Source organism: Globicephala melas, chromosome 5 (genome assembly GCF_963455315.2).
Source record: "Globicephala melas chromosome 5, mGloMel1.2, whole genome shotgun sequence".
Taxonomy (NCBI): Eukaryota; Metazoa; Chordata; class Mammalia; order Artiodactyla; family Delphinidae; genus Globicephala; species Globicephala melas.
In genome coordinates, this window is record NC_083318.1 from 22090089 (window position 1) to 22116096 (window position 26008).

Below are 26008 nucleotides of genomic sequence, written 5' to 3' on the forward strand. Positions count from 1 at the left end.
CAGATATACAGTCTGTAAACAGAAGAAGGTAATGTAAATTACCCTGATTATTCATAAGCCAACTGGTGACAAGGATGATGTGTAGCCAAAATTTCCCTGCAAATGGTTTGTAGTGCTTTTCTTGTTTAAAAAAAAAAATGAGTAGTAGACCCAATTCTTTTGTATTTTACTTCCCTTTTTCTCATGCTAGGGAAAATGTCATAGTTTATGTCAGATGTAACTAGGCAATTGAAGAAAATGACTATCTAGAATTAAAAAAATTAAAATGGTAACAAGTTGTAGTCATTGAATCAATTCAACAACTGCAGGTTGAATGCTCATTATGAAGGCAACTTTGGGCTAAATTTTGGGAGAACCAAGAGAAAGAACAAATTCGGCTCATTCATAGAGAGGCTTGACATTAGCTGAGCAAATCTGGCTAAAGAACAAGAGGAAACTAAAAAACAATAAATTATATTGTGGGCCATTGGTGTTATCAAGGAATTCATCCAGAGAATTTAGAAAATTCCCAATCCTCAAATTCCATAATAGCATATAACTCCCCCATAAAATATTCATGTAGCAACAACTTGATATCATCTAAAGTATGTTGGACTACAATGGAGGCTGATTTTCTGGATTCACTCACTTGGCGAGTGACCCACTACCTCAAGCCAGCTTTGCAGAACTCTTGAATGGAAGTTATGCCTTTGCAAGATTGCAAATGTCAATGCTACGAACCTTAGGGATTACTTGAAAGAAGTCAAAACTGGGACTGTAGTACTATACACGGTTAAGTATAGTAAGATGCCTGTTCAAAAGGGGCTAAAAGAACAGAGAAATCCCTAGGACAGTATTGGCTTCTCAGAAGATGTGGGGTTGTGTTGATAATGAGACATGTTCAGGATTGGTAGAGATGGGGGGAGGGGGGAAGAGGAGAGGGGAAGGAAGGCATCCCAGCATCCGGCCTTGCCTGATTTCTTGCCTCTGGAATCTTCTCTGCCATCTGTGGAATGGCTACACCCCACCCATGGGCTTAGCACCACCTCAACCAGTAGAGTCAGTCCTTTTCTTGGGCAGGGGTGATTTCAGAAGCTCTGACAGAGGACAGCGAGCCTATTATTAAACAATAGATACCATAGAAGGCACTTTATTTAATCATCATACCAAATCTGTAAAATATTTATCATTTTCCCCACTTTTATATATAAAGAAATCAAGCCTCACAAAAGTTAAGGAACTTGAGCACGATGGCAGGAGAATGAAATTCAAATCCAAAGTTTTTTACTATGGTAGATTCCGCCTCAGGCTCTGGAACACATATTCTTAGCCCTGGGTTTTGGGGGGCAGTGGACTCTGTTACTGATGCTGATCAGCTTTGATTGTGTGACCCCATTTTGACAAGTTTCTGCCTTGTTCTAGAGAACCATCCTGTAACTATATTCCTGCTTGTCTTACTCTTTGTGACTTATCCTGCCCGATAAATTACATGAAAACCAACTCTTCTACAATGGGAGGCTTTTCTTGCCCCTGTCATACCTCCTCTTCCCAGGATGGAAATCCCATTTCACCTGAATGCGGGGACTCTACTACCACCAGGTGCTGCCTGTATACCTAGGTTTCTCAGAATGGCTATCTTGGATCCTTTGTCTCTGTCATCCATATACTAGTCCATTTCCACTCTTGAAGTTTGGCTCTTTCTGAAAGGAACTGCTTGCCCAGACTACCCCCAATTTTATGTTCCCATATATTTCCCAAACTCTATTCTACTTGTTACACTTGTCTAGATAGATTTGGGAATCTACCTCCCAAATTATTTATCATTCCTTGTGCAGGTCTTTGTCCAGCTCCTTTAGCCCTGTAGCTGGGCTATGTGTGACTCATAATGTAAGTACGGCAGAACAGTGGTGGGAAAAAGCATAGTGTGTTCTTAAGAGGTGCAGAGCTTGACCTAACAAGGGTGGGAGGGTATGTGTGACAGGTCGTTGAAAGTAAAGGTGGATTAGTGAGGTGGAACCACATTAAAAACAATTTTAGGGCTTCCCTGGCGGCACAGTGGTTGAGGGTCCACCCGCCGATGCAGGGGACTCGGGTTCGTGCCCCGGTCCGGGAAGATCCCACACGCCGCGGAGCGGCTGGGCCCGTGAGCCATGGCCGCTGAGCCTGCGCGTCCAGAGCCTGTGCTCCGCGTCGAGAGAGGCCACATAGGTGAGAGGCCCACGTACCGCGAAAACAAAAACAAAAAAACAATTTTAAATCCAGGATGAGACACTTGGATATAAGCCAGTAGTGATGAGAAATTATTACTAGAGCAGGATGGACTGGAGAAGAAAAGAGTGAAGATAGAGAAACTGAGAAACCATTAAACTTGTGCAAACATGAAGGGATGAGAGCCTGAATTGGAGTTTATTATAACCCATAGGAAGGAGATAAGAGACACAACGTGAAGCAAAAACTATAGACTCAGTGAAAGACTGGATTTATAGAGAGGCAGAAATCAATAATGACTGCAAATTTGTAATTATGGTGGCACCATTGGTAGAAGCAAATAAATCTAGGAAGGGGAATCAATATATTGGGGAAAGGAGCCTAAAACCCCAGCTCTCTTTCCAAGATGTTTCACTAATAACACTGATTATATTTGAGTACGTTGTTAGCAAGTATTCAAGCAGAGGAATGTGTTGAAATCAGGTGAATTGTTGAAGTGAGACTAGAAGGCAAATGAGAGGATCAGGGCTAAACATATCAGTTTGGGATAGATGTGGGAGTAGAAGTCATAAATATGGATGAGGGAACTGTAAGGGAATTCAAGCCTAATCTGGCAAGAGGTCCGTTGTTTTACACAGTCTTCTGGGGCTGGGCGTTTGCTGGGCCAGTGGCCAAGGATGGGCAAGGGAGTTATGGATGGACTGAATATTCATAACGAGAGAATCTGTTATACAACGTGGCTCTAAAAAAGTCCCCCTCTGTGCCTAAATATGGCATCTCTAGTGCATGAGAAACCTGATGATAGAGCGCCTTTGTGAGCATCTCCCATCTCATCCCACTGAGCAAAGCTGCACACAGGCTGCTGCTACAATTCCCTTTGGGTGCTAAAATGTATTCTCCCACTGAAGATATTGCAAAATGCCTCTTTTCTAGATCAAATGTAATAATTATCTGAGTTTAACTCTCAGCTATGTTTAACTCTCATTCTCAAATTTCCTTTCCACAATGTAGATCAGGTGACCAAGATAAGCAAGTTGTTGATTTTATAGCTAAGACAATGTCCTCAGCTATAAAATGGGAGCCTTAATACCTGATTTCTCTTTCTGTGAAGAAAGAGGAATCTGAAAATAGGTCAATACAGAACTTATATTTTGTCTGAGTGATGGCAGATTGCTTATTTTGGTGTGATTCTTTTAGCTTGTATGTTCAGAGACTAGTGATGGGTGTAATCAATATAACTTTTATGTAACTTCAGGACCAAACTAGGCTTCTTTTAGTTCTGATCCTAATTAAAATTAAAAATTTTGTTTAAAAAAATAAAAGAAAAGAAGGAAGGAAGAATGTGGATATTTACCATGGGTTCTTTTGTGAGGAGGGAATTTTTTGGATACAGACTGGCATTTGCCCAGTAATATTCTGAGTTCAGCAAATAACTCAGCACACATGCATTAAGTTTCCAATGAAAAAACATGAAGCTTAAAAAGTAAGTGGAAAGTACTTGGCAGGACACATACTTACATTTGATGAAGGGAAATTTGTTGGTGGTTGGCCAAACCTGACAGGCATAGGGATTAACCCATCCTCACTCATCACAGTAACAGAAATTGCCAGTTGTCACTGGCACCAAGCTGTGGCTTTTCCAAAGAAGTCGGCACCACCCTGGAAGGAAGCTGACCTCCGTGTGAGTGTAGTGTGTGCGTTTGCACGAACAGTGCACAGGTATGCCTGACAAGTGAATGAATCATTAAAGACATGAAACTTCTCTAATATATAAGCTACTTTCTAAAACGCAGAAAAAAGTCTGATAGTTGATGTACTATAATTCTCTTCTTTCAGATATGAGTCTGAATATAGGTCTCTCTTCTCATTGTGATAACATTTTTTAGCACAGTAAACAAATGAGAGCTTTAGGATGATTTACCCATAGTCACACAGCTAATGAACGGCAGAACAGAAATTCAAACCCATGACGATTTCATTCAAAAGTTCAAATATTTTCCACTGCATGTGCTGCCTGCAGAAAAGTGGTGTGGATGGGAAGACAAAGCAGGAGGCTGGCAGGGATAGCCAGCCTACAAAATATATATTTCTAATTCTACGATATCTAATTCATTTCTAACATTCGAAGGAAAGGCACTAAAATTAATAAGCACTTGCCCTGTGATGAAAAATAAACTCAGCCTCAGAGAGATTGTAGTGGCTTCTCCAAGGTCACAGAGCTAGTATATGAGAGAGCCAGGATCCAAACCCAGAGATAATGTGACTTAAAATGTTAGGCAATGGGCGAAACATTTTCAACTACGATACCTCTTTAAACAAGACAACAATCCGAGGAGAAGAATGCTACAGTGATGGAAAGGAATTGGAATCAAACACAAGAGACAGATTTGCTAGGCTTCGTTATGGGTTACTTCAGGCAAATTAGCTCCTGAATTTTGGGAGGAGGGGAGGGAAGAAAACATATATTTAAAATGTTTTACTTTCCCAAGTGGGAAAAATGAGGAGATCAGATTCTGCTTGTAGGCTCAAATCTCTTTCTTTATGTATGGTAAATATTATTCTGTCTTCTTTTATGTTCTGATGAGGGTCTCAATCAGAAGTTAAGTTAATCAGAATTTCTGCAGAGATTAAATAGAGTTCTACAGGAAAGCCTGCAGTTGTGTTCAGGACAACCTAAACCTAAACAACCTATGACGGTCGCTGGAACTGCCCTGTGAGGTCTACCCCTGTAGAAAACTTTGGTGTTAGGGAGAATTTTATTTCCCTTTTCATTCTTTTTCAAAAGAGGGAAATTCCATTCCTCTCACAGATGGGACAATATAACACTTCTGGATGTCTCCTGTCACTTTTCTCCTGGGAAGACGAGCTAATGTGATTGGTGAAGAGCCTGAAAGCCACCGAGCCATGATTTTTCCAAGGACTCTGGTCATTGAATTGAAAAGTAAGTGACAGCCAATCTTTTCTCTTACTGGTTTGGACGGGCTGTGCTCATGGGCAGTGGGTTCACCTGTGCTTCGAGATCCAGGAAGTAAGCAAACTTTCCCCAGGTAGGGTCAGCTAGGCTTCTGATCTTCTTGCCAGCTTTCTTGTCTGTGAACGGGTGAGTCAGGAAGCCCATCACCAGAGGCCAATTAACTTTAATTTAATAAATCTTAATTCCCTATAGGAAGTGCTATTTTAGCCTAACTTAATAAATGTTAGTTCCCTAAAAGGAAGTGCTATTTTAGTCTCAGGTCCAAGTCACATTGTCCTGTCCACCTTTATTGTGAGTAAAACTGATTATTTAAAGTTAAAACCTAAAAGGAAGGTGGACTGTGTGAGGGCTACTCTAAGGCTAGAACTCTTGAGATAGGCATTTCGGTCCTCTGCTGTCTTGAAAACACTGGCATAACATAACCGTCAGCTGGATCTGGCTCCATGTTCTTAAGAGTCATAGGTTTGTTTTGCATTTTTCTTTGTTTTCTGCTTAAAAGGCACATAATAAATACCTGTTGATTGATTAGAGTAAGTTACTAAACAGGAGCTGGTGTTTAAATTAATCATACTTGAGCCAAAACAGCTGGTCTAAGGCACTGAACCAATCTCAGAAATCAAATATATCTACCTTCCCACCAGAAAATAACATGTTGTATTTTAAGATGAAGGGAGAGGAGGAAGAGGAAAAGGTGCTGAAGGGACCTCTTACTGGCACCAGAAGTGCTCAGTCTGAAAGCCACTCCAGCTTTCTGCCACCTCTGAGGGTGTCATGCTAATAGCCGGCAAGTCCGAAGAGGCAAAGGGTCATCAAGGGTCAAAACAAATGAAAAGATTCCATGTACTGTGGAATTTATGTTGATGTTCCTCTGAGGAAAGCAGAAGTAACTTTTGATTGACTGCTTCATTCATTCATTTATTGCAAGGAGGTATAGAGCACCTTATAACTCTTCTAGGTAGAACAGTTTTCTTTGCACTTGCAAATGCTTCCAAGATGAAGGGAACCTGTAGAAAGCCCGATGTGGTCATAGATCAAACCATGTTCTCCAGGCCAACTTTACCAATAATAAAGCTGATTTTTCTTTTTCTTTTTTTGGCTCCATCTGTCTAACTCTGGTCTGTTTCTTAATTGGTTCCGAAATTAAAAGGGAGAGAAGGGGATGATTCATTATTGCCCCCTAAAATTTCACAATGTTTATTTGTATTAAAAAAAATTAAATTTTACGGAACTTGTTCTTAAAATATTCCTTAGTTTAGACTGGTTTGCATCAACCAAATTTTTGGTAAGTGCCAATGGACAGTAGTTAGATGTTACACTTCCTGCCATGTTCCTGTGATGCAGCTAGCTGAAGAACCATGTTGGCTGTAGGATGGAGGAAACTGAAAGAAGTTGCCCAAATAGAAGGCCACTCTGCTTCCACATTGGAAGATGGAGGTGGCCAGTGGAGACAGGCTGGGCTTGGCTAAGATTCTTAAGAAGTTTAGGGTTTTCATTCAGAGCTCATATATATGGAAAGGCAGCAAAGGCCCCCCACTGCACATCTTACAGTATGATCTCCTCAACTTAATCCTGGAACCCCTTTGAAGCAAATATAACTACATGCCTACCTTAACCATAACAAAATGGAAAGCTTTATCAAAGCATTTAACACTGAGCAATAACTTCCCGAGTATTCCTTATAAGGCATTTGAGGATTCAAGCAAAGCCCCTTGAGTATTCCTTGTGTTTTCAAAACACACTCTTGGTAACCAAATAAACTAACTTGCTAAATAGGTTTATTGACTCCTAGCCAGTTAAATGTCAGAATCATTTACCAAAGTCACTCACCTTGGTTCTGGAATGTTGGATCCATAGCTCTCTGTTTTGGCAGTAATTGGATATAGCATGGTCGGTTTTCTATTACAACTCCTCTCAACTTATAACAGCAAAATAAGGTTATCTGCATTTGGAAGTATACTTATCTTTTTATTATTTACAAACACATTTGTGATTGGTGAGTTAGGGTAGATGCACGCATGCATCTTGTCCAAGGGAGGTATCAAGTTATTAAAAAGTATACAGTGGAGAAAAAAAAAGCTGCAAAACCTATTCCTGTTTTTCTTAGTGAGTATTAAGGAATACTACAGGACAGAATTAGTCACTAGTGCCCTGGATCCTGAAATAATCAATAAATAATCAAATGAAATAATCAAACTACTAGAACTCTAGATTGGCACAAACGGAAGCACAATCTGTGGAAATTTCTCAGTAATACATCTGTTTATCTACATTTTGCTCTCACTAAATCGTTGAGCACCTTAGGTTAGAAATTCAGTTTACTCATCCAAGAGTCTGTGCCTGGTACATGGTAGGCATTTGACATATAATTGTTAAGTGAATAAAAGCAGTTGATAATTTATAACTCAGGAGTAAAATAGATTTCAGGTAGAAGCTTCTGCTAGGTGAGTAATGAATACAATTTACAGGTACCTCTCCAGGAAGCCTCACGAATGTCAGTTATTATCCTTTGCTATCATTATTAAATAGAAGTCCTAAAGAATGAACAGAAATGGCACCTAATATTGTTAATTAAAAGTAGACAAAGAGGGCTTCCCTGGTGGCGCAGTGGTTGGGAGTCCACCTGCTGATGCGGGGGACACGGGTTCGTGCCCCGGTCTGGGAGGGTCCTGCGTGCTGCAGCGCGGCTGGGCCTGCGCGTCCGGAGCGTGTGCTCCGCAGCAGGAGAGGCCACGGCAGTGAGAGGCCCGCCTACCGCAAAAAAAAAAAAAAAAAAAAAGTAGACAAAAATATAATTGAAACTATAAAAGCACTCAATCTTTTTCTTATGGTAAGCACCCAATATTAAATGGAAACAATAGAACATTCCCACAAAGCAATTCTATTAAGTTTCACTCTACTTTTTAAGAAGGAAGGTTTTCATCTAAGGTTTTCTTCAGTTTTGTTTCCATTTCTACTAATTTTTCATGTTTTAAAAGATAACTGATTTTTTTTTTAAAAAAAACACCCTGTAATCAACTTCTAAATAAACAGGTACTTCCACATATTAGTGATCTTGTAGAAAGAACACCCAGAACTTAATAAAACCCCAGAAGACTTTAGAAAAATCTGAATCACAAGAACGTAGTGCTTATTTGGTTTCAGGCCATGGGCTACTTCATTGTTGGGATTTTCTAAGTCAGATAGTGTTACATTTGGAATATGCCAGCAAGCATTAAAAATAATGACCGTAAAAGAAAATCTGGCCTTCCCCAGTCAGATGTAAGACTGGACTTTCCAAAGCCAGTGTTCTGCTTAGGGCAGCAGAGGGCAGTAAACGCACTGTTAATTGATCACATAAACCTTTTATTACAATCTGGAGAGAGATGTATTTCCATACAACTGCATTTTCCATCTTAAACACTACACGTGTAAGTGGTTTGAAAGACAATACATTTTTTTTTGGTCTCAGATGCATTTTTGGAGCCATACAGAATGTTTACAAAGTACAATGAGATATCTATATAGTAATTCAAGGACTTACAGTTCATCTTAATATAACAGAAAAATGAAGACAATACTACATTGGGACCTTGGTCTAAAATTTACCTGTGTAGTGTTAGGAGATACTAAATGTGGTAACCTATCAGAGACAGAGTGCTGTGTTTATATTAGCAATGAATTTAAGAGGTGCAAGGGCCCTTGAGGTCAACTAATTAGCCAAGCCCCTCTTTTTAACTGACCTGGAAAGTTTACTGGATTCTCTCAACTGGATAGAAGCTAAGCTATAATCAGAACAGCAGTCTCCTCATTCCTCTCATTCTACAGTTTTTTTTTTTTAATTCACTTATTTATTTATTTTTGGCTGAGTTGGGTCTTGTTTGTTTGCTTGTTTGTTTGTTTGGCTCCCTGACGAGGGATCGAACCCACACCCCCTGCATTGGAAGTGCAGAGTCTTAACCACTGGACCGCCAGGGAAGTACTATGCATTGGGTCTTCGTTGCTGCGTGTGGGCTTTCTCTAGTTGCGGCGAGCGGGGGGCTACTCTTTGTTGCGGTGTGCGTGCTTCTCATTGTGGTGGCTTCTCTTGTTCCGGAGCATGGGCTCTAGGCACGCGGGCTTCAGTAGTTGTGGCGCACGGGCTTAGCTGCTCCACAGCAGGTGGGATCTTCCCGGACCAGGGATCGAACCCATGTCCCCTGCATTGGCAGGCAGATTCTTAACCACTGTGCCACTAGGGAAGCCCGTACAGTTTTTTATTTTGCCACAAAGGTCTAGGAATCTAACTTGGAAATGCAGTAGTGTTCAAAATCACTCGATCTTGTCTCTGCAAAAGTTTCTTTTCAAGAGGTGGGGAGAAAATAAACCCAGTAATGTCACATATTTGAAGCTTTAAATTTTTCTCTACCTATGGCAAATCAATATATACATTTCGCGATCTTCGAAAGTAGTACCCTGTCTCTCCCTAACCTCAACCCCAAGACTAGGTAGAAGACATTGCTCTTTCAACCTCAGCAAACTCACATAAATCTGGTCCCCTTTCCTTCTTGGCATCCTCCAGCACTGTATCATGATTAGAGATGTTACTAAATGAGACCAGAATTGGCTATCGATGCTTTCTTAGTTGTGACCTTCCAAAGCCTGGGCTTCAATCTGGAACATCTGTCGTTCATTTTCCCTACTAATTTAGGAATGTCAGCATCAGGCGAAACGGTTAAATGACCAATAGTAAAATGACCTCTGGGAGAGAAGACATCTCAGCGAAGCCAGGACACTGCTGTAACAGTCACACTGAGACATTGCATTTCTGAACTTTGTTGATCTATCTGGAACAGGAGGTCTGACTAGCATTAGTAAGTTCAAGGGCCGCCAATGACTTTCTTCTGACCCCCGCAGCAATTTCTTCCTTCTTTAAAGAACACATGCTGCAATGAACATTGTGGTACATGACTCTTTTTGAATTATGGTTTCTCAGGGTATATGCCCAGTTAGTGGGATTGCTGGGTCGTATGGTAGTTCTATTTTTAGTTTTTTAAGGGACCTCCATACTGTTCTCCACAGTGGCTGTATCAATTTACATTCCCACCAACAGTGCAAGAGGGTTCCCTTTTCTCCACACCCTCTCCAGCATTTACTGTTTGTAGATTTTTTGATGGTGGCCATTCTGACTGGTGTGAGATGATATCTCATTGTAGTTTTGATTTGCATTTCTCTAATATTAATGATGTTGAGCATTCTTTCATGTGTTTGTTGGCAATCTGTATATCTTCTTTGGAGAAATGTCTATTTAGGTCTTCTGCCCATTTTTGGATTGGGTTATTTGTTTTTTTTGATATCGAGCTGCATGAGCTGCTTGTAAATTTTGGAGATTAATCTTTGTCAGTTCCTTCATTTGCAAATATTTTCTCCAATTCTGAGTGTTGTCTTCTCATCTTGTTTATGGTTTCCTTTACTGTGCAAAATCTTTTACGTTTCATTGGGTCCCATTTGTTTATTTTTGTTTTTATTTCCATTTCCCTAGGATGTGGGTCAAAAAGAACCTTGCTGTGATTTATGTCATAGAGTGTTTTGTCTATAGTTTCCTCTGAGAGTTTGATAGTGTCTGGCCTTACATTTAGGTCTTTAATGCATTTTGAGTTTATTTTTGTGTATGGTGTTAGGGAGTGTTCTAATTTCATTCTTTAGCCAGGACATAGAAGCAACCTAAGTGTCCATCCACAGATGAATGGATAAAGAAGATGTGGCACATATATACAATGGAATATTACTTAGCCATAAAAAGAAACGAAATTGAGTTATTTGTAATGAGGTGGATGGACCTGGAGTCTGTCATACAGAGTGAAGTCAGAAAGAGAAAAACAAATACCGCATGCTAACACATATATGGAATCTAAAAACAATGGTCATGAAGAGCCTAGGGGCAAGACGGGAATAAAGATGCAGACCTACTAGAGAATGGACTTGAGGACACGGGGAGGGGGAAGGGTAAGCTGGGACAAAGTGAGAGAGTGGCATGGACATATATACACTACCAAATGTAAAATAGATAGCTAGTGGGAAGCAGCTGCATAGCACAGGGAGATTAGCTTGGTGCTTTGTGACCACCTAGAGGGGTGGGAAAGGGAGGGTGGGAGGGAGGGAGACACAAGAGGGAAGAGATATGGGGATATATGTATATGTATAGCTGATTCACTTTGTTATAAAGCAGAAACTAACACACCATTGTAAAGCAATTATACTCCAATAAAGATGTTAAAAAAAAAAAAAAGAACACACGCTAAGCCTTAGAGACCTCTTACTTTCATTTTCACTAGTTGCTTTGTTCTTAGCCAGCTTGCTTTGTTCTAAGTCTGTAGTCTTTCAGCAAGTCAAGGGCTAGGCTGAAATCCCAGAGCAAATTTCTCCAAGGCCAAAGAAGGAAATGTTCTACAGTCTTTGGAAACCAATAACCAAGAACATTAGGTTATCTTATTTGGATGTTAATATATTGGATGTTACACATTTTTCACGAAAATTAGACATTTTATGGATTAGCTCTGTATCTTCATTACATCACATTCTCTAACAAAGGTTAAAGGTGCATGGATAGGTCCATGGTTTGTTTTTTGGTTTTTGGTTTTTTTTTTTTTGCGGTACGCGGGCCTCTCACTGTTGTGGCCTCTCCCGTTGTGGAGCACAGGCTCCGGACGCGCAGGCTCCGCGGCCATGGCTCACGGGCCCAGCCGCTCCGCAGCATGTGGGATCTTCCCGGACCGGGGCACGAACCCGTGTCCCCTGCATCGGCAGGCGGACTCTCAACCACTGCGCCACCAGGGAAGCCCCAATAGGTCCATGTTTTAAGTAGACACTACATTTTTTGTAAAATATAAGGTTTTTCAAACAAAGTCAAAGGGAATACCACCATAGAGGCTCTGGTGTTATAAATTTTACTTAAGATGCTGTATATCTTATGATTTCTTGAGGAGATGGCTAATATCTAAGGGAATTATCCAGAGCTGTGCCAGAAACATGGGGGAAAAACATGGAACCTCTTTGTATAGAAACTACCAGGTACTATTCTATTTTCATTTTCCGCAGATGGCAAATGGTTATCTAGAAGTGACCATGGATGGGGGTTTCCCATTGTGCTTTTGGTTGGTTGGCCAGAAAAGCCACAGAGCCTCAGGCCAAGGACCAAGTGGAGCTTTGTTTTCTTGTTTGTGTGCTGAAATGTATTACCGCCTGGCAAGGATTAGGTGTGGAAACCTGAAGCCAGGATTTTCAAAATTCTGGCTCTGAGGCAAACCCCAAACAACAAAGGGAAGCTATTTGTTTGGAAAGCCCAGTGTCTGGGAATGTCAGAGCTAAAAGGTCAATTGTAGAGTTATCAGGAAGTTCAATGAATACCTTATTAACATGAGAGAGACAGAGACAGAGAGAGACAGAGAGAAAGGAGAAAAAGAAGGGAGGGAGGGAAAGAAAAGGGAATAGCAGCATAGAGTGGGAGTTAAAATGGGCTCCAGGTTAAAAACCACTTACTAGTTCAACCACCTAAGCCTCTGTTTTCTGAAACATTAAATGGGAATAATAATACCCACCTAGGTTACAGGGTTATTCTAAGAATTCATTGACTTAATCTCTGTAAATGACTTAGTGCAGTGTCTGGAACCTGTCAAGTGTGCTCAGTAAAAGCTAACCATTGTTACTCTTATTTTAAAGTAACTGGATAAGAAGGAGGGAAAAGATGTATGCATTGTGAGGTACAGTTCCTTAAACACTCCCATGTTATTAGCTAATCATTTAGAGCCTTGTGAGGAAGGACCTACTCTTCAAGTAGTACATCAGTGGATTCAGGTCCTATAAGAATCTCATCAATTTATTCAACCTTTTGAATTTATAGAATCTATACAACCCGGGACAGACTGGGTCACCATTTGTTCAGTTTGCACCCTGCCCAAGAGGAACAGTTTAGGGGATCTTTCATTTTCCAAGTCTTGTACCCCAGATTTGGATTGCATCATCCCAGAAGAAGTGGCATTTTTTTTTTTAGTTTTGCATAAATGTTCCATATAACCTAGCAGCAGCCCTGGGGTCCAATCCCAAATCCCACAGCTTCATGACCAGAACTTACAGTCATACCCTGGCTTCCCTTCTCCATGTGAGACTGCAGAGAAGTTCCTCCCTTGGGATCTGCTGGGTAAGGAGGGAGCTGTGCTCTAGAGGCCCAGCCTCTGGGGAAGAGAAATGAATTCAAGCCTCTGCTAGCTGTTGACTCCACCCAGAAACTGCCAGGGGGAGGGAGACTGCCTTTTCTTCCTCCCTAGAGAGCTCATATCTCAATTCTGGCCAAAAGGTATTGCTTGAGTACTGAGGTGTGGGAGCTAGAGGGAGAGATGATGGAAATAAACCACATTTTCGGTTTCCCTTTTCACTCCAGCAGCCAGAATGGATGGTGGAGAGCTTCACAGCCATTGTCATTGAGTCCCTCTGTCTGAACTGCCATCCTCTGACCCACCTAAGATTAACTGTGCTTGTCCTGTCAGACTTGGGTTTCTGTGATCTGCAATCCCATTCCCTCTCTATTTCTTCTTAGCATCTCAAATGTAATAATTTAATTCATCCTCAGACATGTTTAACTCTCATTCTCTACCCTACTTTCATACATGTCCTCTCTTTCATTTCTCTTTTCATATGATGGGACAAAATACACCACCACGAGGCAAGCTCAGTAATGTGTATCTGCAACGGAGTAAGTTCTCACCCAATGGCTGCACCCGTAATTTCACTTGGCCCTCAGTTTAATTTGCCCTCAGCTTTTGGACATTACAGACAGTTTGCATTCCTCAAGCCCAGGATCATGGCTAGTAGGGTAGTAGGGAGAAAAGTGCCTGTCATTCTCCAAAGATACGACCTGCCAACAAAATGTGGATAAGCCCAAGAAACCATTTCCAAACATGGAAACATGAGTGGATCAGTTTGGGGCAGATGGAAGTTTCTGCCAGTTCTTAATTTTGCCAATCTCCCTAGCTGATTTCTCAACCACTTAACACAGGATGAAAGGGGAAAAAATGACTTCTATTTCCAACACTTAGGCTCTATTAGAAATGATAAAAGTTTTTTCATAATAAGTAAAATAGATAATAGAAAAATTAGGGGCCCGAGGATTATCCTGAAACCCTTTACAATTATGGAAAATTCATAGCAAGGTTAAGGTTTTTTTTTTTAAGTAAGAACTGAATATTTTCATTACCTTCTCTGTTTGTAGGTACTTTATAGCTAAGTTTATTTTTGCATTGCCAGAAAATTTTTAGCTGTTCACTGATTAATGGAAGGAACATGTACCCCCAACCCAAAGGCATAAAAGTTCCAAAAATGCATTATCAATGCTTCCTTTATAAATTGACTGTCTTCTATCACTCCGTGATTGGGGCTTCAGAAACTTTTTCTTTTGTTTTCCTATTACTTTTCTAATCAGGTTTTCTCTGTTTCCTTTGCTGACTCTTCTTTCTCCTCTATTCCTAACAGTAGGTTCTCTCAGGGCAAATTTTTGGCTTTTCTCTCTGAAAGCAATCCCTCAGTGGGCTTCTCTGCTCTCAGGGATTCAGCCATTGCTTCTACGTGGATTCTTCAAATCTACAACCACATTAACAACTGGTTGCCAGTCATCCACTACATGAAAGCCTGCTCTGTCTTCAAAACAATAGATTCAAAAGTAAAATTACATCTTTTCTACAAACAAGGCCCTAGCTTCTTATTCTGTCAGTGGAGTTAAGACTTAAATGAAGGTAACATCCAAAGAGCCATATACTAGAAATTGACAAGGGATTAGAAATAAGCCTGCCTTCCTGGTGATTCACTGCATCACTTTTGGGACCAAACATTTTATGGGTTACTTAATTATCCTCTATTGCTTTACATTTGCGTGTCAGTGATTTGATGAATATTTATTAAGCACTTACTCTGTGCCAGGTGCTGCTCTAGATGCAGGCAAACAGCAGTGAACATGAAAGACCCTAAAGGACTTTGCAATTTTAGAGGGAAGAAGCCAATGATAAACTCATAAAAATATAAAATAAAGTACCAATAAGAGCAATATAGAGGGTAAAAACAGGCTAATGCGACAGAGCAGGGATAGGATGGGGTGGAGGCTGCTTTAGATGGGTGGTGCCTCTCTGAGGAGGTAGTATTAGAATTTACACCTGGATAACAAAGATACAGAAATGCAAAGATGGGATGCAACATACTAGGAAAAGTATGTTGCAATCCAAAGGGAGAGTATATTCAAAGGCTCTGAGATGTGGACAAGCTTAGCATATTTGAGGAAAAGTAAAAGGAAATGAGGCAGTAAAAGGCAGGTATCAACTCATGTGGACTCTGTAGGGCATGGTTTTTCAACCTTGGCACTATTGACATTTGAGACCAGATAATTCTTTCTTGTTGGACCCTGTTTTGTGTAGTGCAAGGTGTTTAGCAGCATTCCTGGGCTCTACCCACTAGACTCCAGTAGGCTCTCCCCAGTAGTAGCAACCAAAACATGTCTCCAGAAAGTGCCAAATGTCTTTGGCATTGTGAAGGTGAAATAGTCTCCAGTTGAGAACCACTGCTGTAGGCCAAGATAAGAAATTTGGATGTTATCCTAAGTGCAGTGGGAAGCTATTAGAACATCTTAGGCAGAGAGTGATAAGAAATGAGTTGCACTGTAGGACGTTTACACTGGCTTTTGTGGAAAGAGACAAGAGTAGAGGCAGGGAAGAAATCAGAAAGCTACAATATAAGCTTAGGTCACACACAATGGACTGAAATGGTAGCCAAGAGGATTCATCTGGGAATTAGGTAGAGGGGGTTGAAAGGAAGAAAAGAATCAAGCATGATGCTTAGGTTCTTTGCTGGAGCCATGAAGTAGTTGGACCTAAGCCTTAAGCCTGAGATAGTAGTGCCATTTATTGACAGGGAAGACTAGGAAACAGAGTGGTGGGTGCAGGAGATAGAAATCAAGAATTCTGTTGGCCATACTAAGTTTGAGATGTCTATTAGGTATCCAAGTGCAGATGTGAAGCAGGCAGTTAGATACATGAGTGTGGCACCTAGAGGAGAGTCAGGATTGGAGATTTAAATTTATAGATCGAATTTGAAGATGAGAACTAGATGGGATTCCCTAGTGTATTAACTTCCTGTGGATGATATAACGAACTGAGTACACACTGGTGGCTTAACACAACAAAAATGTATTCTTTCACAGTCTGGAGGCCAGAAGTCCAAAATCAAGGTGTCTGTAGGGGCTGTACTCCCTCTGGAGACTCTAGGGGAGAATCCATTCCTCACTTTTTCTAGCTTCCGGTGGCTGTCAGCAATCCTTGACTGCGGCCTTTTGGCCACACCTCTCCAAGCTCTACTTCTTTGGTCACAATGCCTTCTCTTCTGTCTGCCAAATCTCCCCTGTGTTTCTCTTATGAGGACATTTGTCATTGGATTTAGGGCCCACCTGAATAATACAGGATGATCTCTTCATCTCAAATTCCTTAATTTAATTACCTCTGCAAAGATCCCTTTTCCAAAATCAGGTAACCCTCACAAATTCTGGGAATTAGGATGGTGACATATCTCTTTGGGGCCACCACTCAACCCACTACACCTAGGGAGAGAGTACAGATAGAGAAGACAAAAGGCTTGCTCCAAGGCTGGCACTCCAATGACAGCGCCTTGGAGACTCCAACACACAGAAGTTAGTAGAGGATGAAGAGCTAGGAAAGAACAGCCAGACAGTGCAGGGGCCACAGACGACTAGAGCGAGAGCCTGGGGTTCCTGTTTCTTTTCTCTCTCTCATGTTTCTTTGCACCATATTTGTCCCAGAATAATTTTGAAAGATACTCCTTGAATTGAAATGAATGTTTACAGTGATCTTCTTAAAAAGCACATTGTTCAGGCCATTAAACTTCCTTGAGCTTGTTGGAAAAACTCAGAGGTAATCATCCACACGTTTATTGCTTTAGGTGAGCACATGGAAAAAAGAGAAAGAAAAAAAAAACGTTTTATTTTGTGCCAAGTTTTTCCTATAAAAGTAACCATCACTCTTCTTTTAATTCTTTATTCCCAAGGCACAAAGGACTAACATTTGAAACCTATTTAGCAAATTCTTTGAAACTTGTAGCAAACTTCCAAAGTTAAATTTAGGATTCAAATCTCTGTGATTAGTCAGTGAAGTGAAAGGGACGGAGAGTAATGATTCAAGGAAACTGCTTTCCTCTGATGCCCTGATATGGTAACGGAAAATATATCTTCACTCCGGGGGAAAATATATTCATTGTCTTTTCATAAAAATAATAGATTCAGTGTTACCAGTAACTTTAGAGTCAATACTTCTCAGCTTTACATACTAATGAACAAATATATCCTAAAACCCTTTGAATAGAAATATATCATGCAGGATCAAAATGTCATCTGTCTTACAGTGTAAAAATTGGTAACTTGGAGAAATACATTTTAAATCAGAGTAAAATGAATGTATGGCATCAGAATGCAGGAACACTAGTCCTTCCCCCGCACCCCCAGGTGTGGCTCTCTTACTGGATGGCAAGGTACTCTAGGTCCTACCTCTCAAAAACTCTAGGGGGAGCAATTTGAGGGAAAGTTTCAACTTTTCTTCTAGTCATCTTCCTTCTAGAAGGAAAACGATGACTGAAGCAGTCTGTTTCCTGAGATGATTGAAGACTGCAAGAGGAGGCTTGAAGAATTCTCTATAGTTTCCCTGGGCTCACACAACTGTGGACAAGTTGTAGGGCGGAGCTATTCAGGATCCTCATCCCCTCCACTGGAGATGGATTCAGTACTTGCAGTCTTGTACTTTTGACCCTCTCCTCCATCTCCCACCCTCACTCCTACCTGCCACAGGGTCCTAAGGGGTAAACAAAACTATATAAGGCTGAGTTCTGCTTGTCTAGGGCCTTACACCTCCCAATCAAGTACAAAATCTACTAAGTAATGGACCAGTCAATTAACTTGGTGTACGAAGTTGAAGACAAGTGCACTTTATCCTTAAAATCGGAGGATTTAAAGTAATATGACGTGTCTGAACATCTTTGAGATCACCTCCCACCACCCCCACTACCATACACGCACCACATATATCCAAACCAATATTCTGATCTGAATAAGCATTTGGATGGTAATGTCAACTAATGGAAACATAAACAAACCACATTTTTTTGAGATGCAGAAAGGATGAAAACAATGCCTACTATTCGAGAACACAACAGAGTAAATTGAAAAGTGCCTTGAAAAATAAAAGTTAAAGCAGGAAAAGTGTCAAGGAATTGCTGAAGCTAAGAAATGATGCACGACTTGCCAAAAGTCGAAAGTTCAACAAGCAGCTCTTTGATGTGACTAGAGAATTAACTCATCTCTGCATTGTGTTCACTACATAAGTGGAGGGGTATTTTGGCAAGAAAAGTGGCAGCAGATTCTTGGCTTTTCCCATCAGGCTCTGACAGGAGTGAGCAGCCCTGGGTTCCAGTGCAGACTCTGTGACCTTTCCCTTTTGTGACTGAAATAAGTCCTTGTCCCCTTCTGAGGCCCTCTTTCTCCATCTACAAAATAGGAGCAATAACGAACACACACACATTCGAAGGTTTGTTGTAAGGATAACATGTATTAGCAGATACGAAAGTGCTTTGAAAAAGTTTAAAGTTGCAAGTCATTTTATCATGTAGTAAAGGGAATCAGGATTGCGATTTTTCTGACACTACTCAGTCCTCGTAATCAACTAGGATAATCACCATTGTTTGCATCAGACCTCCTCAGATAGTAATTAGAGTAGCTACCATGTATTTAGTGTCACATGAACAGAGCATTTAACAATAATCTTTGATATAGAGTTATTACTCCATCTTCACAGATGACAAAAATAAAGTCCAGAGGGATTAAATGGCTTTCCAAACCACAATTCTGATAAACGGAGGAGCTGGGGTTTGAATCCAGATCCGATTCCCAGGCACATTCTCTTACATACTAGGCCACACAGAATGAAGACCAGAGAGATGTGAAACATGGCCCCCAATTGCATGGGTGGGTGTATTGATGGACCCCAGCCTACCTATTCTCTTCACTAATTCTCAAGAGCCTTTCAAGTCAGCAGCATCCACTAGGTCCCTGACATGGAAGATCACAGGGAACTTCCCTTGGGAGGTGCCTCCTGTGTTTGTGGGGAATGGTTTTTCCAAATAAAGATCCCAGTTTCAAAGACCTTTGCCAGGACACTCTTTGGACCTATTGTGAGTGAGTTCATAAGCTTTTTATCACCATGTTATCTTCCTGCATCTATTCTCCATGTACCTAAAGAAAAGGAATAAGATCACCCAAGCTCTATGGCTTAGAAACCATTTTATTTTACTGTTGAGTTACACTTGCTTCCATCTGTCCCACCAAGCTTCCTCCCTGTTGTTTTATTATGAGTGCTCAATAAGCATTATTGATTGACTGGGTGTCTAAGTAGGGACTGATTTACCCAATAAGGAATATTTTTTTTTTCAGGTTCAACAAATGTTTTGTTTATTTGCTATTTTGATGACTACAGATAAATGTTTCCACTATGGAAAAGAAAGTTAGCACAGTACATTCTCACGACTGGGTAACGGATTTTCTGAAATCGTTTTCATTAGGGCAAAAACTTAGAAAAAAACAAACTGAATATTGGAGGCCAGTACTTTATATAAAGTCCCTTGTAAAAACAAAACAGAATAAAAACAAACCAAAAAGAAGAGGGCAGGGCAAAATTTAAAAAAAGAAAAAGGGAAAAGACAGGGAGAAAGGACACAACGGGGGCCGACTCATTGCTCCTCTTCAGCCGCCACTTTGGTCTCGTACTCGGGCTCCCTGCCCTCCTTCACCGAAAGAGCTTCTAGCTTCTCGGCTACTTTCTCGGCACTGTCATTTTTGCCTGTTCCTTTCTTTTCTCTCTCTTCAATCTCTTTCCTGCATTCTTCAAACTTCGAATTTCTGTGCGTTCTCGGCGTTAAGGAAGCGGATGGCCGGCAGCTCCTGCTTGGGGCGCTGGCCGGCGAAGTCGGCGTGGGTAGTCCAGACCCAGGCGCGGTCACTGCCCGCGTTCGGCTTCAGCTCCACCACCGGCGTGATGCAGTGGTTGGCGCAGGTCTGGAGGGTCTCGTCCCTGCGCATGAGGAAGCGGATGGTCCCCTTCTCCTCGTGCTTCAGCAGCTTGACATGCCTTGTACCCAGCTCCTTCCCCTCCGGGAGGTCGTTCTCCGAAGCGAACCGGAACAGCTTGGCCCGCCTTTGAAAAAGCTCCTCTTCATCTTCTTCCAGCGTTTTAATTTCTTGCTCAGGAAGAGAAACTATGGGCTCAAACTGGGGGTCATGGTTGGACTCGTCGGCATTCTCGGTGGACGTGTCGTGCTCCTCGTGGGTGTCCTTGGCGGCCGCCATGAGCGCGGCGGCGGCGGCGGCTCGGCGAGCTCCGTGGACGCGGCCTCCCGGCGGCCGGTCGCAGCTCCTGCCTCCGCGTCTGGCGTCGGCGCCTCCCTCCCGCCCGCTCTTCCCTCCGCCCCGCGACCCGAACCCCGACCCCTGACCCCGGCGGCGGGAAACGCGCTGGCAGGAGTAATGGTGATGTTGACAAAATTACGGTAATTACAAGCTAAAAGAATGAAGTTGTGACTACTTATATCTACATTGTGTAATGTGAGTGTGCTGGTCCAGTAACTTTTTCTGTGTTCTCATGTCTCTTCCTCCTCTCTGCAACTCTTAGAGCTGTTGGCCACAATTTACTTCTTGAAACCACTTCCTTCCTCGGCTTCCATAAAGCTTATACCATCCCGATTCTCCACAGCCTCTACTTTAATAACTGCATCTTCTCAGTTTCCTTCAAGAGCTTTTCCTCCGCTTCGTATTCCTCATACATGGACATTACCTCCGGTCTTATCAGTCCCCTAGCCTCTCTTCAAAATCAGTCCCCATCTATGGAGATGGCTTCTGAATCTGTCTTCAAACCCCTAATCTCTCTCCTCATTTCCAGTTTGTATCTACTTTTCATCTGGATTCCATCTTACTCTGTGTTTCCCAGGTTAAAAACCTTTGAAATAATCTTTGATGATTTCCCTTAGGTTTCCAGAACAGTTCACACAATTCCTCCTATTTCCTTAGTAATAGTTCTAGAATGTATTATGCCTTCTTTTTTATTTATTCAAAATATATCTATTGAATTCCAGGCCCTCATCTTGAAAAATGCACAAACTTCTGAGTAAGGCCCTGTTTCCTTTTTCTTATCCCTTCTATTCTTGCACATGGTTGCCAAATTTGTATTCCCCAAATACTTTTTTTACTTTCCCACTCTTGCACTTGACCTCTTAAGACAGCTCTGCTTTATCTATGAAATGAAGTCCAAATTCTTTGCCTGAGAGTCACATCCTTGTAACATCTGGATTTAAGCAACCTTTGGAAACACATCTGTTTTTCTCTACTTGAACCTGTTGCTTTGGTTAGGCTGGTCTTCCTGTTCCTCCCCTATAGTAATGCTTTGTTCATTTTGATCTCTGAATGTTGGCTCAAGCCCTTCCTCTCACCTAGAATGCCTTCTGTTCTCTCATCCAATTCTTCCAGTTAAAAAGGCCCAATTCTTCAATTCTTCTCTTCCTAAAAAGCTTCTCCTGGTTACTTCAGTCCAGAGTAAAATAGGCAAGGGAAACATTCTCTAAATCTGCAGCTCTCATGGCCTCAGAGCCCATGCGCCACCTAAGACACACTATTGTGGGACATTTCATATTGTGGAACTGAGTTATCATTTAGCTTCTCACATGTGAACATTTAAATTTCCCATTATGTTGTACCTTCTCTGACAACAGAAGCAGTTTGGCATGGTGGTAAAGCGTATGAAGTCTAGAGCAAGACTGTCTGGGCTCAAGTCATCACTTACTATCTATGTGATCTTGGGCAATGTATTTTATTACACCTTAGTTTTCTCATCTGTAAAACTGTGGGTAATATTATACTCCCCTCTTAGACTTATCATGGGGATTCAATGAGTTAATATGTGTAAGATGCTTAGACAGTGCCCAGCACATAATAAGTACTTTGTAAGTGTTAGCTATTATTCTTCCTTATATATTTCCCCACGTATAGCTAGCTAGCTAGATAAACATATCTATCTATCTGTACACACACACATTATATCTATATCAACATCTATATCTATATATCTGAAAAAATAGTTAATCAACTAACCAGTTAATTTGGCGAGTGTGGAAATACCATCTATTTCAAGAATATATATATGTTTCTCTCTAGCTCAGTTTTGTGCCTGAATTATGCCTAGAGTTCCTTCAGCTTCTCATTCTTTTCCTGACTTAACATGAGTGTTCTTGTAAGACAGAGAGATGGGCAGCAGACTTAATTTCAGTTAAGACTTTGACCAGAATAGAAATGCCCATTTTTAGTTGAACATCCTTTCCCATTTGAGACATAAATATTCCCTAAATGGCAATGAGTCTATATAAAAGGATGCTTTGTATTACAATTTGTGTTCGGTTTGGAAATAGGATCTAGGACTTTCCCCATGAATAATCTTCCTGAAGTTAAAAACAAGAGAGAGAGAGAGAAATGGGGGAAAAAAAAAAACACTTAAATGATGAAGACATTTAAGGCACATCTGTAGCCAAATTGCCTTTTTTTAAAACACCTTCTTTTGTTTTAAAGATGTGTACAGATGGTAAAATATGATTACATGAAAACTTATGTACTTAAATCTTTTAAAACACTGAAATAAAAACGTGATTTTATAACATAACACAGTAAAACCTATATGAGAAGAGCATACATAATTGGTGATGCTAAGGAGAAGTTACAGGCAGAATCTGAGGAGAAAGCTATAGACACCATGTAGACAGATATGGGCCATGTGTCAGGAGAGGGGAGATGGACAAGGACCTGAGCAGGAATCCTGGCCTTCTGGGAGGGGTGAGGGGGACACAGGATCTGCTCCACCTTTCTGCATTCTAATGCATTCTTCACCAAGCCCAGAGGAGTTCAGTTTTGTTGGGGAGAAAAATTCACTGGAGAGGACCAAGAGAGATCAGTACCTCTGATTCTCCATGGAGCTCATCAATACTCAATTTCACGCTGGCTTATGGTCTTCACTTTGGTGATCTTTGGCAGTCTATATTAATTCCTAGGAGTCTATAATAAGCAGGGTGGTTCTGCAGTTACACATGAAAATTATGAAAATACAACAATAGGTATTATACATGGCACAAAGTGTTCAAAGCTTCATGGTGTGCACAATTATGAGCAATTTTTGATTTTCAAAAGGAATGGCTATAGTTGGAGAAAGGTTGGGTCCTGCAGAATCTCTCCTGTTCTTGCCTGAAGTTAATACCCTCTAACACCACTTCTGAGACCCCTATGCCTTTAGTCATTAATTAGTGCATTCAAATAATCAATGAATAATGAGCACCTATCCTGTCCCAATGTGATGAATCCTATGAAAGGAGAAGTACAGGGTATTGATGAACTTTAGAAACAATGGTGTGCCCATTAAAAGCTTCAAATTATAATAAATGCAGGAGAACTTTTATCATTTTCTCTGAACCTTCAACATAGTTTGGATGAATCAGCTAAACATTTTAGCTCAAAATGAATCATGTGTTTAAACTCATATGTGAGGGTTAAAAAAGGGTTGTCTTCCTACCCCTTATTACAAAACTTCCGTTAAATGAAGTGCCAAGGTCACTTATTAGTTATGCTAATGGAACTACAACCTTGTTTTCTTTCTTTTCACCTTAGGTTCTTGGGGTGGGGGGGAGGCAGAAGGACTTATTTAAAGGAAAAAATGTAGGCTTTGCAGGGTTCTGCGTTAGAATTCTGACTTTGCTAGTTTCAATCTGTATCTACAACTTTGAAAACTACTCAACGTCTCTGAACTTCAGTTTTCTCTTCTATAAAATTGGCATAATAATAATTCCTTCCGGGGTTGTTGTAGGACTAGAAATAAAGCTTTATAAAGCACCTGGCACAGTGCCTGAAACTTTATAAAACACTTCATAAATAGTATATGTTAGTATCATTGTTGAAAGCTACCAAATTCTCCTTTGTTGACTTGTATGTGTAATAATGAGAAGGTGCCTAATTGTTCTATCTGGAAAGATGAATTAAATACCTACCATTCAATGTGATCAACTAAAATACCAACAAAACAACTGAATAGTAAGATTTAATACTTGTGTTTACAGATTGCTATTACATTATTTCTGGCATTTTTTTTTTTTTTACCAATCTACACTCTTACTGGAATGGAATTTGAGAATTATATGTAAAATCAATGAGTTAATTCAGAATACATAATTACAAGTAACTCGGATTCAGACAGAATATCCCCTTTTCTCATAAATAAAAAGTTTAGTGTTGAATATTATATAAGAGAAAAAAAGAGAGCTATTTCACTAAATTCAATACCAGAAGAAGGAATAAACTATATATGATAAATGAAGTCTTGGTGAATTTATCTCTACTGAAAATGCCTATTGCTCTGGTTAGGCATCTTGCATATCTTATCTGTAGTCTATCTTCATAATCATCTTCAAAGTGGTATAGGGAGATTTCTGCCCCCACTTCTAATTTTTCCAGGGTGGGGAGGTGGGGACCTATTGTCTCCTCTTTACCACTGTTCACTCACTCTTGGAGGAGGAGGAAGAGGGCCTTGCCTGGTGGTTGAGACTGGGAGCAGGGACTGGGCAAGCCCAGCTCAAGTCACACCTCCTCTTGCTCTTCCCAGCTCAGGAGACACCTTACCCAGGATCTGTTCTCAGCTAGATCATGTGATAAGTTTAGAAGAGTGGCTGGGAATTCCCTGGTGGTCCAGTGGTTAGGACTGCTCTGCACTTTCACTGCCAGGGCCCTGGTTCAATCCCTGGTCAGGCAACCAAGATCCCACAAGCCGCAAGGCACGGCCGGAAAAAAAAAAAAAAAAAAAAAAAAAAAGCTCATTATGTCTATCCACCTTGGCCACATCCTCAAATTCAGCTTAATTTAGTTTAGTTTTTTTTTTTTTTTTTTTGCGGTACGCGGGCCTCTCACTGTTGTGGCCTCTCCCGTTGCGGAGCACAGGCTACGGACGTGCAGGCTTAGCGGCCATGGCTCATGGACCCAGCCGCTCCGCGGCAGGTGGGATCTTCCCGGACCGGGGCATGAACCCGTGTCCCCTGCATTGGCAGGCGGACTCTCAACCACTGCGCCACCAGGGAAGCCCTTAATTTAGTTTTTAAAAGTTTTTATATTTAAATCTTCATCTGTTTCCTATGTTTTGCTTCTTAATTGTTTCCAATCTCTTGGCCACATCCTCAAATTCAGTTTAATTTAGTTTTTAAAAGTTTTTCTATTTAAATCTTCATCTGTTTCCTATGTTTTGCTTCTTAATTGTTTCCAATCTCAAGACTAGATATAATTTGCATTTTATGATGAAAAAACTTATGTTTGGAGAAGTAACATATATAGCCCAAGATTACACAGTAAACAGCTGAGTTAGAATTCCAGCCCTGGCCCACTTTTCTGTACACTTTAGTTTCTTTTCAGGATACAATGTTGCCTTCTATTTGTTGAACAGTAAAAATAACATAACAGCAGTAATAAAACTCCTGGTCCTATTTGGAAGCTATATATTTTCACACTTGTGCCGCAACAAACTTGCTATCTCTTTATGTACTGGTCCTGTCTGGTAACAGAAAGTGTCTGCTCTGAACTTCCATCCTTATATTCTGTCTCTGCACAAACCAAGTACATAGAGAAAGAAGACAGGGGACAGAATTAATTAGGCCATAATGTCAGTCAAATCCTCCCTCCCCCAGCTCCCTCCCAACATATCTCACTGTTTAGGACTAGTGATTTTTCTA

The 26008-nt window shown here is 40.9% G+C and overlaps 1 protein-coding gene, 1 long non-coding RNA gene and 1 pseudogene across 4 annotated transcripts in view; 1 reads left to right on the plus strand and 2 right to left on the minus strand.

Annotated features, from left to right (window-relative positions):
• Positions 1–26008, minus strand: part of SYNPO2 (synaptopodin 2) — a 172367-nt gene that overhangs the window by 87784 nt on the left and 58575 nt on the right. The gene's annotated exons all lie outside the window — the stretch shown is intronic.
• LOC132597334 (uncharacterized) overlaps positions 5000–26008 on the plus strand; it is a 78308-nt gene continuing 57299 nt past the window's right edge. Inside the window, exon 1 of the long non-coding RNA XR_009563946.1 lies at positions 5000–5128. This is a non-coding gene — a long non-coding RNA (uncharacterized lncRNA). The remainder of the gene's footprint in view (positions 5129–26008) is intronic.
• LOC115857174 (ran-specific GTPase-activating protein pseudogene) lies at positions 19542–20568 on the minus strand (annotated as a pseudogene).